Here is a 15349-nt window from a genome sequence, read left to right as displayed (position 1 = left end):
AAATCAGTGCAACACAAAATATCGATAAAGAATAAAAGTTGGTTACAAATCAGTGTGCGTCTCCTGTCATAACAATACAAAAAGATCATTTCAGCTCTCATATTTTTCTGTATTAATCATAACTTTTGTGGAGAAAGCCAACGTAAATGGTAGATAAAAGAGAGGAATATGAAGAATAACAGCCCTGAAATGAATTACCAAGAGGTGGCTGCAATAAACAAATTACAAAATAGATAGAAGTGAGGGGAATATTTGGTGAATGGAGCAGATACATCATTAAATAACCATTTTTTTGTGTGGAGATAAAAAGATGGATGAAATGGTTGAATTATGTTAAAAAATAAATAAATAAAAAATAGGCTTGTTTTGCTTCCTGTACTTTTACTTGTTTCTTCTTTTGTTTTAGTCAAAGCCGGCGAGAAACTGTACCGATTCAGCCCCCAACTAATATCTTCTTTTGTTTTTTGTTTTTTTTGATAGATCAGCTGAAGAGTGAGACAGGAAATGTGGTGGAGAGAGAGAGAAATGAATCCATAAACCATAAATACTTTATGGATGTTAGTTGTTGTTTTTTTCCTTTTTTTAGTTGTTTAGTTTTGTTTAATAATATATTGTTGTTTCTTTATTGATCCTAAACATAAAATTACTTCTACATTCTACTGACCTATAAAACACATTTACTGTTTTATTTATTTACTTATTTTTTATCCCACACTTTTAATGTTTTAATTAGTTATTTTTTATATTTTTTTATTTAGTTTTACAAAAACACACACTTTTACTGTTTTATTTACTTTATTTAATGAGCTGTATGAAATCAGTTGTTCTTTTGTATTGTATTTTAAGTTTTGGCAGTGCTTGACATTCATGCCAATATAGCTGAATTAAATTGAAATTGAAATAGAGAGAGGGAATGACATGCAGCAAAGGCTCGAAGGCTAAAATTAAACCTGCGCTGCTGCGATAAATACTTTAGCCATGTACACGGTGTGGTAACTGGAATTTCTGCCAGTGTCGATTGACACTGATTGGATTTCTGGCAGGTCAGAAATTTTGGTCGGCTGTCTGCAGCTTGAGCAGTTTACCAGTCTGATTTCCGAAGATCTGCATTAAACTGTAGTGAGCTTGTTTTAATTTTATTGCACCAGTATTTTACTGTAGTTTTGGCTCAGACAGAGCTGTGATAAAAAAAACTGATGGAGCAGAACAAATATCTGCATCTTCCATCTGCAGCATATATTTGACATCTTGTCTTAAGGTTTGCTATTTCAAAGTATTTCAGTATAGAAGCGAGTCATGGTCGGGAACATTGTGACGTAATCTTTTTACGTTTGAGTGAAAAGTGTTTCATTCAGCGTGTTTGCCCGAGCATAAGCGTACTTTCTTTTTGTTTCCACACGTTGGGTGGCTCAGGTTTGGGGTCAGATGTCACAGCAGCAACATGATGCTAATAAAGAGTGATAAAGATTTATGGGATCGCCCAAATTAGGAGTCATAACGATTGATTCCTGCAGCGTAAATTGATGTGGGACAATGTCTCCAGCTCTGTGTGTGTGTGTGTGTGTGTGTGTGTTAACAGTATGTGTGTGTGCCATCCATTGTCCTGTCTCACTAATCACAGCAGCTCGGGGCTTCATTTAATCAGCAGAGCGCAGCGCAGCGTCCCATAATAACTTATCAACAGTCATAGCTTATAGATGAAGGCTTAATTGCCAAAATGCTGCAGTGCTTCTCCATCCGTGTCAGCACTTGTAATGTAAAACACAGACACAGCAGACACTGAAAGTTACCTGTTTCCAAGTCGCCACGATGTTAAAATGAAATTACAATGTTTTCAGTTTTGTGGGTTTTTTTCCCCTCCCATATAAAATATATTTGATTTGCAGCTGGAATCATATTCGTCAACCAAAGCTGGAGTCTTAGTGTTATACATCGAACCTGTGAAAAAGATCAATACATAAAACTCTGAGAGAACTGACACCTTCTGTGAGCTGTTCTGTATTATTTTATATCTATTTTCATATTCTATTCATATATGTTGTGAATCTGTTATTAACGCACAACATCTATTTCCTGTTGCTCTAATATTTTTTCCTCTTCAAAGGGTTTTTTGGGGAGTTTTTCCTCACCAAATCGAGGGTCTAAGGAAAGAGGGTGTTGTGTGTGTGTGTGTGTGTGTGTGTGTGTGTGTGTATATATGCGAGTACATATTGTACACAGTGACGATCATCACACAGTTGTTTTTCATTCAAATCAGTGCAGAAGTTCATGGGAATTGAGTCCTGGGTCCAGCTGGACCTGCAGCAAACCACTAAACACTTTTTATTTTGGCCCTTTTTTCAAATTTCCTTGAAACTTCTGCTGAAAACCTCCTTGGTAGAGATAATTGTGTCCTAACATGAGCACAGAGAAGCGTCCTGTTTTTCTGCAGAACTCTTCCATAACCACTGTGCTCTCAAAACAAAGGCTGCTCTCAAGTTGTTTTTTGTTTGTCGTGGAAGCATTCATTCTTCAGAGCTCCAAACATTTGTTACTGGCTAATTCTGAGCACCCAAACCAACCCCGGCGTCACCGTTGCTATGTGGGACAACTCCCAGCTCAAACCAGCCTGAGGTACTAAGTGATATTACAAGACAGGACTCCTCTTTTGTCTGTGGAGGTAACATCTTCAAATGTGTCTGTGGCACATTTTCACCCCAATAATAAATGAATTAATTTTAATTCAGTTACAAACTCCTGGACTTTAATAGCTCATGTGTTTCAGCAGGTTTTTTGCTCATGTTCAAAACTTTCTGCACATTCAGAATCTCTCCCACATATCGGTGTACTCTGACATGTCGGATAAAAAAAGTCGTAATATTACGAGATTAATATCATGATTTAATGAGAATTTCGAAAGTCTACCCGGCCTATACTCTGCTGTGCATTATGGCTCCGAGGGTAGGATCTAGAGAGCTGCACTGGGATTGGGATCCCATCACAAATTGCCTGGGAGCAGGCGGTTTTTACTCTGCTGCAGGTCCCGCAGTAGCGCTGATAAGATGGAGTAAACAAACTAAGTTAAAAAGAAGATAAAAGTGAGCGTATGCGTCTGCTCCCGAGAACGTATTGCACCACTCGAAATGGCGACCACGGGTACGGGAGGCGCACACGCTGAGGAGGGGGCTAAAACCCACAGCCGCTAGCGTCGGTGGCCAGTGCGTCTCTTAAGGTGTCGGAGAGTTAACTTTAGTCACTGCACAGCCTCCCGGGCTTCCGTCACAAAAGACCAAAGCAAGGCAAGTCTGAAATTTGGAAAACTTCTCAGTTGTTACTGACACAAATGAATGCAATGATTTATGTCCGTTATTCTGAATGTTTAGCATAGCCCAAACATTTGTGTCCTTTTTTTACTCTGCATGTCACAATGTTTGCGGGTGTGGGTGGGAGTGGATACACATGTTGAGGGAGCGGGCGGTAATGGTCACAAAATCAGCGGGAGCGGGCTCAAGAAAACAGTCCCGCGCAGGTCTCTAGTAGGATCCCCTGCAGACGGAAACTGACAGAAATCTCACCTCACGTTAACTTCAGCAGCTCAGATTAAGTGCAGCTCACAGTTCCAAACAGAGCAAGGTGCACTTTAGATTTTAGATGTTTATATTGCAAAACTCTACCAGCTACGTTCCCACTCGGCCACAACTGTCTGGACTCGCAGCACGAGAGCGGCTTCACTTGGTTACTGTCGCGGCGTACGCCAGTGTTGCTTCAGCTTGGCGGAGTTGATTCAATAACCTGTTATACATTTCTTTTCCACATACAGTCTATGGTTGTAACTGCGAGAGAAAACTGATGTGTGACCTGACAGCATGTGGAAAATGTCAGTTGAGTGTTTAAATTCCTCCACATTGCATCTTTAAGGGGCAGAGTATATTTCTAAGTTTCCTTTCAGGGCTCAAAGTTAATGTTAACTTTTTGCAGCAAAGCAACTGCAGGATGTTGAGTTTGTATGTGTTTTTCTTCCCGTTTCTTTAATACTAATGTTTTTGCAACATTCATTTTTCTGGCCACTGTTATTGTCGAGCCCTGCCTTTGATCAGACGTAGGAGTCCTTTGTGAGTGTTCGGACTATGAGGTTTTCCGCACGGCTTAATCCACTCTTGACATTTAATCAGATTTGTTGTAGGGTTTAGAGATGGAATGAAGGCAACACTGTCCACACAGACACTGTGATTTAAAGCAACATTATTTGGTCTTGTTAAATCAAAATAACAGCATTAAAATCATTGGTTGATGGAACACTGACTTGGAATAAGGAGAATGGCGTGTCTGTCATTGCCACTCCGAGCTCATAGCGCCTGGTGTGAAACTACATAGCATTGTAATCTCAGGCAGAAAACCAATCGCAACTACAGCGCAATGCTTTACGGCACCACGTCACACATCAAAAAGACTCTTTAGCAAGCAACCCGTGAGAAGAAGCTAGCTTGGTATTCTCAGTATGGACATCATGGCAGAGACCGAAGAAGAGACCGGACAAGAGTAAATATCAGACTGTCTGAAAGGGTGCAGGACAGACGCCGAGCTGGCTTTCCTGCTGATGGACTATTAGCTGGAGGAAAGAGGCAGTGTGTAGTGTCAGTCAGCTGAGCTTTGGTCTGTGTTTGGGCAGGTTGCAATGTAGCAAGCTAATTTAGATAGATTTTTATGAACGCTTTGTGTTGTCTTTGTGTGTTTATATATATATATGTTCTCTGTTTTTTGTGTAGGTTTTTGGAAGCCTTAAACAAGTGAATAAGTCTAGAGATGTGCATACAAGTTCTACATAGTAATTGTTTGTTTTAAATATTGTTGTATTTTGTGTTTTTAGACCGTACATTCAGCTGTTTGTGAATGTGAGGTTAATGAAACGCACCCTCTGTCGGCCATATTGGGCCTTTAGCTGTGGTGTAACAGTGTCTGTCTGTACAGCTGACTGAACAGCTGTTCACGGCTTTTCCAGCTAAACAAAAATGGTTTGTTTTCTTTAAGTAGGAGCCAATGATTTTATCACTGCTGACATTCAACATATTTAAGAGGTGGTATTATGCTTTTTGTCTTTCCAAACACTAGCTACCCTCCAGGCAGTCAATGGACATAAAGTTGTTACTGTGATGTAGAGACAGAGCTCAGTTAAAACTTTACGGATGAAAGAGACTTTTGTTACAGATTAATAATTCACCGCTCTGAAACTGGCATCCATGTTGCCAAGCTGGTCGGCAACATGTAGCCTTCAGCTAAATCAAAGCTGTTTTCTGGCTGACCCGCCCTTCTCTGCTTCTGATTGGCTAGTAGTCCTTAACTAGGAACTGAGCATGTGCAACTCCCAACAAAGATCATTTAGAGACAAGATGTATCACTCCATAGCTAAAACGAAGCCTTCAACACAGGGTGAAAAGAGGAGCTGCAGCAATGTGCAGTATGACAAAAACATGGTGTTTTTTTTTAAATGATGTTCTTGTCCAACCCCTAAATAGGATTATGAACCTGAATATGAGCAGAATACCACCTCTTCAACAAGTTAGTTCAGAGGAATCGTCCTCTGATTTCTGGAGAAAGACTTTGATTTAATTTTGAAGCTGACTGCAGATGAACTCTCTCGGCTCGAGGAAAGATCACTGGTCAGATACGGAGATGTCAGAATTTGTGAATGTAAAGACTTTGACAGCGTGGGAAAGCGAAGTGACTAAGAACATTAGAGCCAGAAGAAATATATAGCAGAAATTCACACACAGAGGAACAAAGGCACAATGTGAAAGAAAAGATCTTCCTTTCGCCAAACTTTCATTAAAATGTCTCACTAAACACTTATTTTAAAGAGGTGAGAATAAAACAATTCTCTTGTGGCACTGATGCAATGAGTGATGTGGAAGTTTACATACAGGCCTTAATTTGACAAATAAAGGTGAATGTCAATTTTATTCATATAGCCCAATATCACAAATCACAAATTTACCTCGGGGCTTTACAATCTGAACAACATACAACACCATCTGTCCTTAGAGCCTCGATTCAGAAGAGGAAAAACTCCCCAAAAAACCCTTTTAATAGGGAAAAAAAAATGGAAGAAACCTCAGAAAGAGCAACAGAAAAATATTGTTATTAATAAAATATCGATTATAGCCACTTTTAGTATCCTGTAGCTCTCCTGAACATTTTCCCCCAGCTTACTGTTGATTGAAATATAGCGTTTGCTTCAAATTAACAGTAGCAGATAAAAATATGATAACATGTACTTCTAAAGGTCCAAGACACAAGTTGAGAATTTACAGAAGTTTGTATGTAACAAAGGGAATTCATCTGTGTGTGTTTCTGTGTGTGTTTCTCTGTGTGGTACCATCCATTGTCCTTTTTTTTTTTCTGTAATCACAGCGGCAGGCTCGTTTAATCACTCCCACACAAAGCACAACTTTAACACAGTTTCCCTCTTACATGGATTAGGAGAGAGAGCACCGGCCGGTCAGGTCTGCCGTCAATGAGAAAGCCGTTATTTCACAATGTGCCCCAGTTCCCAGCAGCACCAGGCGACCAGGAACACCGACACCTGGCACAACAATTGCTTTTTAATCCCCCTCTCTTTGTTTTGTTTTTTTTTGTGTGTTTTGTTGCTGGGAATGATCTGAGTTCTTGTGAAAGTGACATTTCCGTTGTGCCGAGAAACGTTTTAAACCATTTTTCTTTACATTCTCTGTCCCTTCTGTCCATTTCAGGTGCAAGTAGGATTTGCCGCCGCCGCCGCCGCCGCTGCTGCTGGACACATACAGGAGGAAAGAAAACAAGGTGGACGGAGAATGGAGCAACAAAAGAAGAGTTGTTTTGTTTTTTTTTAAACTGATTTTTATCTCTTGATTGTCGCATCCCAGCTCACGCACAACATCCTCCTCCGTCATGTTGGAGGTAATCCCGTCAGTGTCTCGGCCTGAAGTAACCCCCCCTACAGATAAGACGGGGGCTTTGCAGTGGCAGATTTTATTTTGCCAAGGCATAAACACGCTCCCAAATTAAAATCAGAAAGAGTGCAAGGAGAAATTCAGGGTCACGATCTGTGAAGATAATTGAAATTGCACCCCCACCCCTCAGAAGTGAATTTCAAATTGCTTCTTTCTTTTCACTTCCCACGCTGATGAATGAATGATTTTACAATAGAATTACAACACAGCACAGGAGCTTCATCTGGCGTATGCAGAGACGAGCCTCAGCGCACAAACACCATCAGCTTATAGGTGAGAGGCTGATTTTTAAAAATGCTGTGAACAGTCATGGTTAGTGATCAAACGTACGACGGCGTTCTCAGCATGCTTCCTTTTAAGGTGGTTTTTCTTCAGAAGGACACAGTTCTTAAAATCCCAGACTTCCCTTTATATGGGGGTAGATTAGACGTGCCTGTATTAACCAACAGTGCAGTAGAAGTACAAGCCCTGAACTGTCCCATGATGTCACAACCTAAAGAGTAAGCAGTACTGGCAGCCAATCACAGTAGCAGGTTTTTGGGTTGAACAAACTTCCCCAGCATATGCAGCATGGTAGATATACAGTAGATCGCACTGCCCTGGTTCCTGAACGCTTCCTCTTGGTCTCCCTGTGTCCCAGATCCATGTACAGGACTAGCACACTGCGTACTGATGTTGAGTTGGAAGAGTCTTCCACCGATTCAGCGCTGTCAGATGGGCAGAACCAGAGAGATCGTCTTTTTAAGGCCGCGTTCATACTGCAAACCGAAGTGACCCGAATCTTTTGTTTTGATTTGTTTTTAACAGTGTGGACAAACCAAGTCACACGGTATCCAGTTTGGATTGGTGCCACTTTCACACGTCAGATCTAGAGGTATCGTTTTGAATTGAAACTTAAGAGTCCTGAGCGTCGCAGTAAAGAAGAGGTTTGATCTGTATTTTAAGTTTAGATAACTTCGCTTTAAGAGGAGGACCTGGAGGATTGGCTGCTTGACATCACTTCCCTTTAAAAGATCGAAAATCCCCTTTAGGTGGGAGTTTGATGTGTACCTTTAGAAACCTTCCCCTCAGAAGGAAGCTTGGTTTTGTTAAAAGTCCTGAACTTTCCGTTTTAACCAGTTTCACAATCAGCAGTGTATCTGTAAATAATCTGTAAATTCCTGAAACCCCTGAACTTCACTCTGAAGGAAGCAGCAGCCGTCTCGTGAGAGGGGGATTAGCAGGTTGTGAACTCGAGCGGACGGATGTTTGTGGCTGGGGTGATGTTGTGCGTGACCTGTGTTGCTGTGGAGAAAGGAGGAAGATGAGGAGGAGGAGGAGGAGGAGGAGGAGGAGGAGCGCTGAATGTGTGCCTGCAGCAGCAGTCTGACTGTACACAGCGACCGATGGAGCGACAGACAGGGTGGATTTAAAACAAACAAGAAAAAAAAAACAAACAACAAACAAAAACGCCGAGTGCCAAAGCTGGGATCTGCTGCATTCTCACTACACTTTTAAAAAAAAAAAGGGGGGGGGGGTTCTTCTTCTTCTTCTTCTTGATGTAAATAGGATATATACGTTTGTTTGTTTTTGTTTTGTTTTTTCCTGCATTGCTACCGATTTGTAAAATTTTGCGGAAGAAAAAAAATTTGTTACATTTTGTAAAATGGGAGCAATTCGTCCCCCCGAAACCCTCCTAGTTTTTTTTGTTTGTTTTTTTTAAATCCCTCTCTCTCTCCCGGTTTCTCTTGGCTCTTTTACTTCTTCTTTTTGTTTTTGTTGATGGACTTTTCTTTTTTTTTTTTTTTTTTAAAGTGTGTGTGCGCAACGTTTTTTTCCCCTTCCTTTCTTTCTTTCTCCGTCTCTCTTTCTGTTTTTGTACTGAACCAGAGTGGAAACCACTACAAAAAAAAACAAAATTTAAAAAAAAAAAAAAAAAGACGGACCAGTTGGCAATACTTCAGTCACTTCTTCTTCATCTCACCGGCACTGGACTTCCGCCCGCCACTTCCCCGCTGAGAGGAGAGGAGAGGTGGGAGGCGGAGGAGGAGAGGAAGGAGGGAGGAAGAGGGGGGACTTCGCTTCACATCAAATCAGATTTAAAAAGCAAAACACAAAAAAGCACCTTTGGACCTTTTTTTTTTTTTAACTGTGCTGAAGTGAAGTCAAGTGCTATTATTATTATATTATTATTACATTATTATTATTATTATTGTAGCCACGCTGTCTGAAACCCTTTTTTTTTTTTTTTGAAGAAAAGCAAAGGAGGAAAAAAAAAACCACAGAAAAAAACAACACTTAAGCCAATCTGCACTTCTTGTTCCGACGAACATGCTTGTATGACCAAGTGACTGTTGTGGATCTTTGTTTAAACCCGATAAGGAACAAACAAACAAACAACAACAAAAAAGCAGTTAAGAAACTGTCAAAGTGGTTGCAAAGCGCAGAAGGATACGACGGTAACGATCACACGAACACACACTCTACCACAGTAAAAACCCAGAATCATGCTGCCTGAGTCTTTAATCTCTCTCTCTTTTTCTCTGTGTTTCTCTTCCTCGCTCTATCACTTTGTCCCTTCTCTTACTTTTCATCCTTTCTTTGTCTCTCTCTCTGTATTCGCCCCTTTCTTCTGTTTCCTTTCTTTGTCCATTGATTGTTTTTTTTTCTCTCTCTCTCGCCCTGTTTGTCGTCCTGCACACCATCATACACAACTGTAATAAACAAAAACAAACAAAAAAAATATATAAATAGCCTTTTATTCAATACATAACTACATGTTGGCTTGGTAGGCTTAGTTGAAACTAGTTCCATTCCGACAAAAAAGAATAATAGTAAAAACAAAATATGAGCTTCTTTATGTATTGCTTCTGCCGCTGTAGTGTCCTGGTCAGATTTAAAGATGATAAGACTACATATATCTGAAATACTGTATTTACAAATGCATACCAGGGCTGGTCTCAACAACAACAACAAAAAAAACAACAACAACACAACAACAGGGGGGGGAGGGTTTTCAACTCCGTCCACTGGGTGACTAATCGATAGCTGTCGGAGGGTTTTGAAGCTCCGGCTGCTGGTTTGAGTCGTTTCCAAATGCTTGTTTCTTCGCTTAAAGTCTTCATAGTTTTTTAAACTCGTAGCGTTCAGCATCGCTAAAGCTCTCAGTTGCGCTGCTGCACGTCCTTCTGCAAAAAAAAACAACTAAAAAACTAAAAAAAAAAGAAAGCAGTGCTGTAAAGAGAGGTCTGGTGGACGCACAGCCTTAGAAAGCTTCCAAGAGACTTTTATTTTTGCAAGTGTATAGTTTTAATTGTATATTTTTCTGATGAATGATTGAATGTATTTGCTTTGAGGAGTTAAGTAAATGTTGTGAGGTTTACTGTCTGAATGTCTGAAGCGGAGAGAGTCGAGCACACTAGTGGGAAACTGCGAGGAGTCTTCTTATCAGCCAACACTGAGATCTGGCTGGTGAAACGGCAAAAAGCAGACATTTTAATTTTGAAACAACTGCTCGTGACCGCAGAAATAAAAAGCCATACGTTTACTTCTTTCCTGGAAGGGACCGATTTCAGAAAAAAATCTGACAGGCGACAAGAGGTTAGATCATTAATATCTAAAAACTGTGACACATTATCTGACAAAATGGCTGCTTTCTTAAAAGTAGTTGTTAAATATTTCATTCGTCCTTCACAGTCTTGAGCCCTTTACTTCGAAACCAGTAACATTTTAGGAGATGGATCCCCTTTGTTTTTTAAAGGCCGGGTCACGCCAGCATGTAAAATAGCAAAACGCTGCGGATAAAATCGTTGGTGAGTTTACACGGTTTTGATCTTCCTGGCTCTCCTTTTTCCCTCGAGCTATCACGTCTTAGTAGCTTCCCGTTAGCGGCCGAGCTAACTAGCTTGAGAACTGACAGAACAACACATTCTCACTCCCGACTCGTCACATATTGACGCTTGGTTAAGGCCCTTTAGCGTCGCTGTTAAGACATTTAAGGCTCCGCGGTCAAGTTAGCAACGCTTAGCAACAACAAATATGCAACGTCCGCTAGCCATTTTGAAACGGCACGTTATTAAAGTTGTGAACGTTGCAGTTAGGTTTAGGCAACAAAACAACTTGGTTAAGGTTCAGAAAACATCATGGTTTAGGTTAAAATAACTACGTAGGTCAGTTAACACGTAAGTTAGCTAACGTCACTTGCGTAACGTACGTAATTTACGTTGACATTTTGTTTCACACGGGACACGATCCCCGCTCTCCCGGTTTAAAGTCCGGGTTCTGGCCCTCCATCCACCTCCTTACTCAGGCCTGTTAAATATCATATACCTGCCTTTACTGTCAAAACCTGACGCTACAGGGCTTCCCCTCACTGCGTTGAACCATGACGCTAAAGGGATCCCCAGTGCGTTACAAACCGACGCCGCTGGGTCTTGATCATGCGTCCATATCAGGAGTGGGAACGGGTTGGACAGGAAGTAAGAGAGCTCAGAGACCCACTGTGACTGAATAAGCTTCGATGATCTTTGGTGTTATCGAGGGCTTGAAGCAGTGAAGGTCTGTGTCACAGTTTCAGATGTGTTCACGCTACAGCAGAACTCATTGGCTGACCTCCGCCGGCTCAGGTTTTGATGCTGCAGGCTCCATGTTGGAGAAATATCCAGTACGACTAGTGTGCACGAGTACCTCCTTTGTTTCATGTAAAGTTGCTCTGTTTGCTCACTTTGAAACGTGTCTGTCGCGTGCGCCTGCTTTGCCCAAAAAAAAAAAACTTTCAGCGATCGCCTGACAGGATCAATTTTCACGACTGGTTGACGGCGTTTCGGCTTCACAGTTTTCCCTTGACTCTGATTGTACAGGTGGTCGGTGCCGTCTGCTTTTTCCATGAACTTTGTGGTCGACCACCTGATTTTCTTAGTTTTAAGTTTGATATCTTGCCTCCAAACGGCGATTAAAGTAGATTTTTAACCTTCATTTACAACCTATAAACTTCCCTTTCTGTCAAAACAACGCCATTTTTGATTGGTCTATAGACTTTTCTGCCCCGTCAGCTCTTTTTCTTCCTTCTCGTTTCTTCACATTTATAGCTATAAATATAAATCAAAGCGAGGTTTTATGGGGAATGCTGACCCCTCTAAGATTTGTACTTAATGTACTACATACTTGACTTATTCCCAACTGTAACTACAGAGTTTGTGCTACAAACCGCTCTTGTCGGATCCATCCTCAGTTGTCAAGTAAACTTCAGGGGTCTTTATCCGTCCTCAGTCTTTAAATCGCACTTTGGCACTTGGCTCAAACGTGTCACATAGGAAACGTGAACAAAAATGTAGAAATACCTGCCGTGAAAGGTGAAAGCTCTGATTGTTTTTTTGATTTAAAAAAAAAAAAAAAAAAAGTCACTTTTTAGGGCTCGAGTTAATCAAAACAAAAGTATTTTCTCCTCAGATCACTTTGTTAACGGTTGATTTAAACAAAAAAGAAAAACGTGTTTTGAGGCCGTCGTGTTGTATTTAAATGCAAACTTTCTGCAATGCAAATCCACATGCTGTAGGTGCTGACAGGGTTCAAATCTAAATGGATAACTGATGTACAATCTTTTGCAAAATTACAATCATGGATAAAATCCCAAACCAAAATAATGAACCAGAAATTCTTTTGGTTTCTTTGTTCTTGTGGTTAAACTAGACGGCCTGGGTTTGGCCATATTTTAATCAAAAGATGTTTTTTTTTGAGAGCTCTCTGAAGTCAGACATGTTTCCTTTGTAGTTTTAAACGCTGACTGATTTTAAAAACTAGCAGACTTTTCTACACGCCAACCGCTGCTCATGAGGGGAGACTTTCACGGGATATTCGAGTTGTTAACTCTCTGAGCAGAGTAGCGTCTCGTCTTCTGCGGTTTTCCCCACTAGAGAGCAGAAATACGAATCACAGTTGAGCCACAAACCCAACCCGACTGCGAGGTGCGAGCAGGAGGAGAGTTTATGATTTCTTTTTGGGGAAACCAGGTGCACTAAATGTCTTTCTGAGGGGAGTTGAGGCCAGCCCTGCTTCATAACTGAGGTTCTGCTTCTTCTACTACTGCTACTATCAAACAACCAGCCCTGGGCACAAAAACAAGCCTGAACACTGTTTCAAATCCTCCCTCCAGTACCAGAGGTGCGTTTGATTTTTTTTAAATTCATATACCAGCATTTTTAAAAGCCAAACCCAAAGTGGAGCACCCGGCTTGTTTCCGTTTAGTTCCCGACGTGACGAAGACACTTCTGTTTATCACCTCGGGACCCAAAAAGAGGCTGCGATTCCTCAGTTTGGGCACCGAGTTGAAAAGTGTTTTCTGACAAAAATAGCCATCGATATTTGTTTTTACGTTGATATGAAAAGTATTCAAGCAAGTTTCTGTTGCCCAGGTCAGCAAAACAACCTGTTGATGTCTGCTGTATTTCAATAAAACACAGCCTTTTTCAAAGGGTACACCTCTTCACTTTGTGTGCGTTTCTGTGTTGTGTGGTCTACATGCACCTAATTCACCCACACTGTTATCTGTATATGACGGTTTGACGCTACACCTTCTTAGCACACGCAATCAAGCTGTGCGCTCGGCACTTTTCAAATCAAACTTGTTTTCCAATAGATCGAAATATTTCCCAGATTATTTTTCAGATCTCTCTGATAAAAAGGGTGTCCGTCTGTGGGAAGTTGCTCTCAACGTTTTCAAAATAAATATTTGAAATCACCTCAACTCCAGTCTTACTTTCTCCAATTTAATTGCAACTTAATCAACTAGTTAATAGACAAAAACATAATCAACAGTTTTGATCAATCAGTAAATTGTTTAAGTAACTATGGACCTGGTTCTGCATAGTTACTTTTCATCAGTGCAATATCTAATTTTCTATTTCTACACCACTGAATAAACATGTTTAAACATTTCAATAGATTTTAAATTGGAACAGTATATTAGTCCTTACAGAGTTAAGAAAGGATGAGATGAAACTCATCCCCCCATCTGACTCTGGGTCAGACGGCAAATTGAAGTTTGTCCCAAAATGTCGGCTATTCATGATTCCAGGTAAATATTGTTTACAACCTCTGGTTGGGCTCATGTCATCCTTCTTACTTTCAGCTCTCCAAAATCTCGCTGGTTGACTTTGACCCAACTGTTAACCAGTGAAAATAAGTCTTACACTGAACTGCTGGCTTGTTAACTGGTTAGTATTGTTCCAAGCTACTTTTCTTGTTCATATATAGTTTTCTGTTTTTACCTGGTAGTTTTGGGTTTGTACCAATAGTTTCCGCATTTCAAAAGAGCCTCTCTCATGTCTGGGTGTGTGACTCCAAAGCCAGTGGGGTGATTAGCGTTGCTTAGTTCACACTACACAATTTTAAGCTCGATTTGCCGATTTATTCAAACTGGCTAGTTACCAAGCTAAGAGTTAAACGGGACTCATTTTTAACAAACATTCTAGAGACGTTACTAACTTTTCATCTTCTTCATCATGCCGTCAGATATATGGTATTGTATAGCGAGCAAATGGTCAGAAAAACAATCACTATAACTAGATAGCTACAGGTAATTGGCAAAGTCAAAACAAAGCTTACGTTAATGAGTCTAGCATGCTAGCCACAGAAGCTAATTTTACAGCCACAACTTTAGCAACTGTAATAAAGTATTTAAAGCATTTATCAAGTAATAACCATTAAATGTATCTACTTGCTGGCAGATTTGGCGTGAAATGTATGAAATCATCTTGCTGATGTCAATGTGCGTCATACAAACGAGCTAGCAAACATTCACAGCACACACGTATGGTGTGTTCAGGTACACCTCGGAAAAGCTTCACTTTCGATGCAGTGCTGGAACCAATGGCTGTAACGCTAATTGACCCTTCACAAAGCCACGCCCCCCTTAGTTACTGTTGCAGAGTCCGACAACTGTCTAAAACTGCACTGCCTGGAGAAATATTGTCTAATTTTTGGGAAATGCGATCTCAGAAAGAAGCAGACAGTTTTGCAGTTGCATTGTTCATTTGAAGGTTGTATTCAGGCTCAAACTGACGTGAAAAAATAAAGACAGAAGCTAAAGCCCACCGATCAGAGAGTAAAAGTGAACCACCGTCTTACCTGGCTGTTGAGAAAGAGGACAACAACATTAAGGATCAACACTGTTCCTGTACAGAAGGGTAGGTCTCTGTTCACTATTACAATCATTAAAAAGCAGAACAGTAGGGCTTTATTACATTACATTCAGTAGGAAGTTAGCGTTCGCTAATTAACATTACATTAGGAACAATCCACAGCCGAAATTATTCTGGATTTGGAAAGGAAATAAATCGTATTTCTCCTTTCAACCTCTCTGGGTAGCGACTGTAACTAATACAAGATGCCCCAGGAACAGAGTTTCA

At 40.6% G+C, this 15349-nt stretch overlaps 1 protein-coding gene and 1 long non-coding RNA gene across 2 annotated transcripts in view; both read left to right on the top strand.

The window, feature by feature from the left end:
* The window catches only part of LOC123968625, a 99537-nt gene that overhangs the window by 18764 nt on the left and 65424 nt on the right, over nucleotides 1–15349 (top strand). The window lies entirely within an intron of this gene.
* Nucleotides 6739–13428, top strand: LOC123968928. Its single transcript, XR_006824582.1, has 2 exons — nucleotides 6739–6795; nucleotides 9200–13428. It is a non-coding gene; the product is annotated as an uncharacterized LOC123968928 (long non-coding RNA).

The sequence above is a fragment of the Micropterus dolomieu genome, linkage group LG03 (assembly GCF_021292245.1).
Source record: "Micropterus dolomieu isolate WLL.071019.BEF.003 ecotype Adirondacks linkage group LG03, ASM2129224v1, whole genome shotgun sequence".
Taxonomy (NCBI): Eukaryota; Metazoa; Chordata; class Actinopteri; order Centrarchiformes; family Centrarchidae; genus Micropterus; species Micropterus dolomieu.
This window is presented reverse-complemented; position numbering and strand designations above follow the sequence as displayed.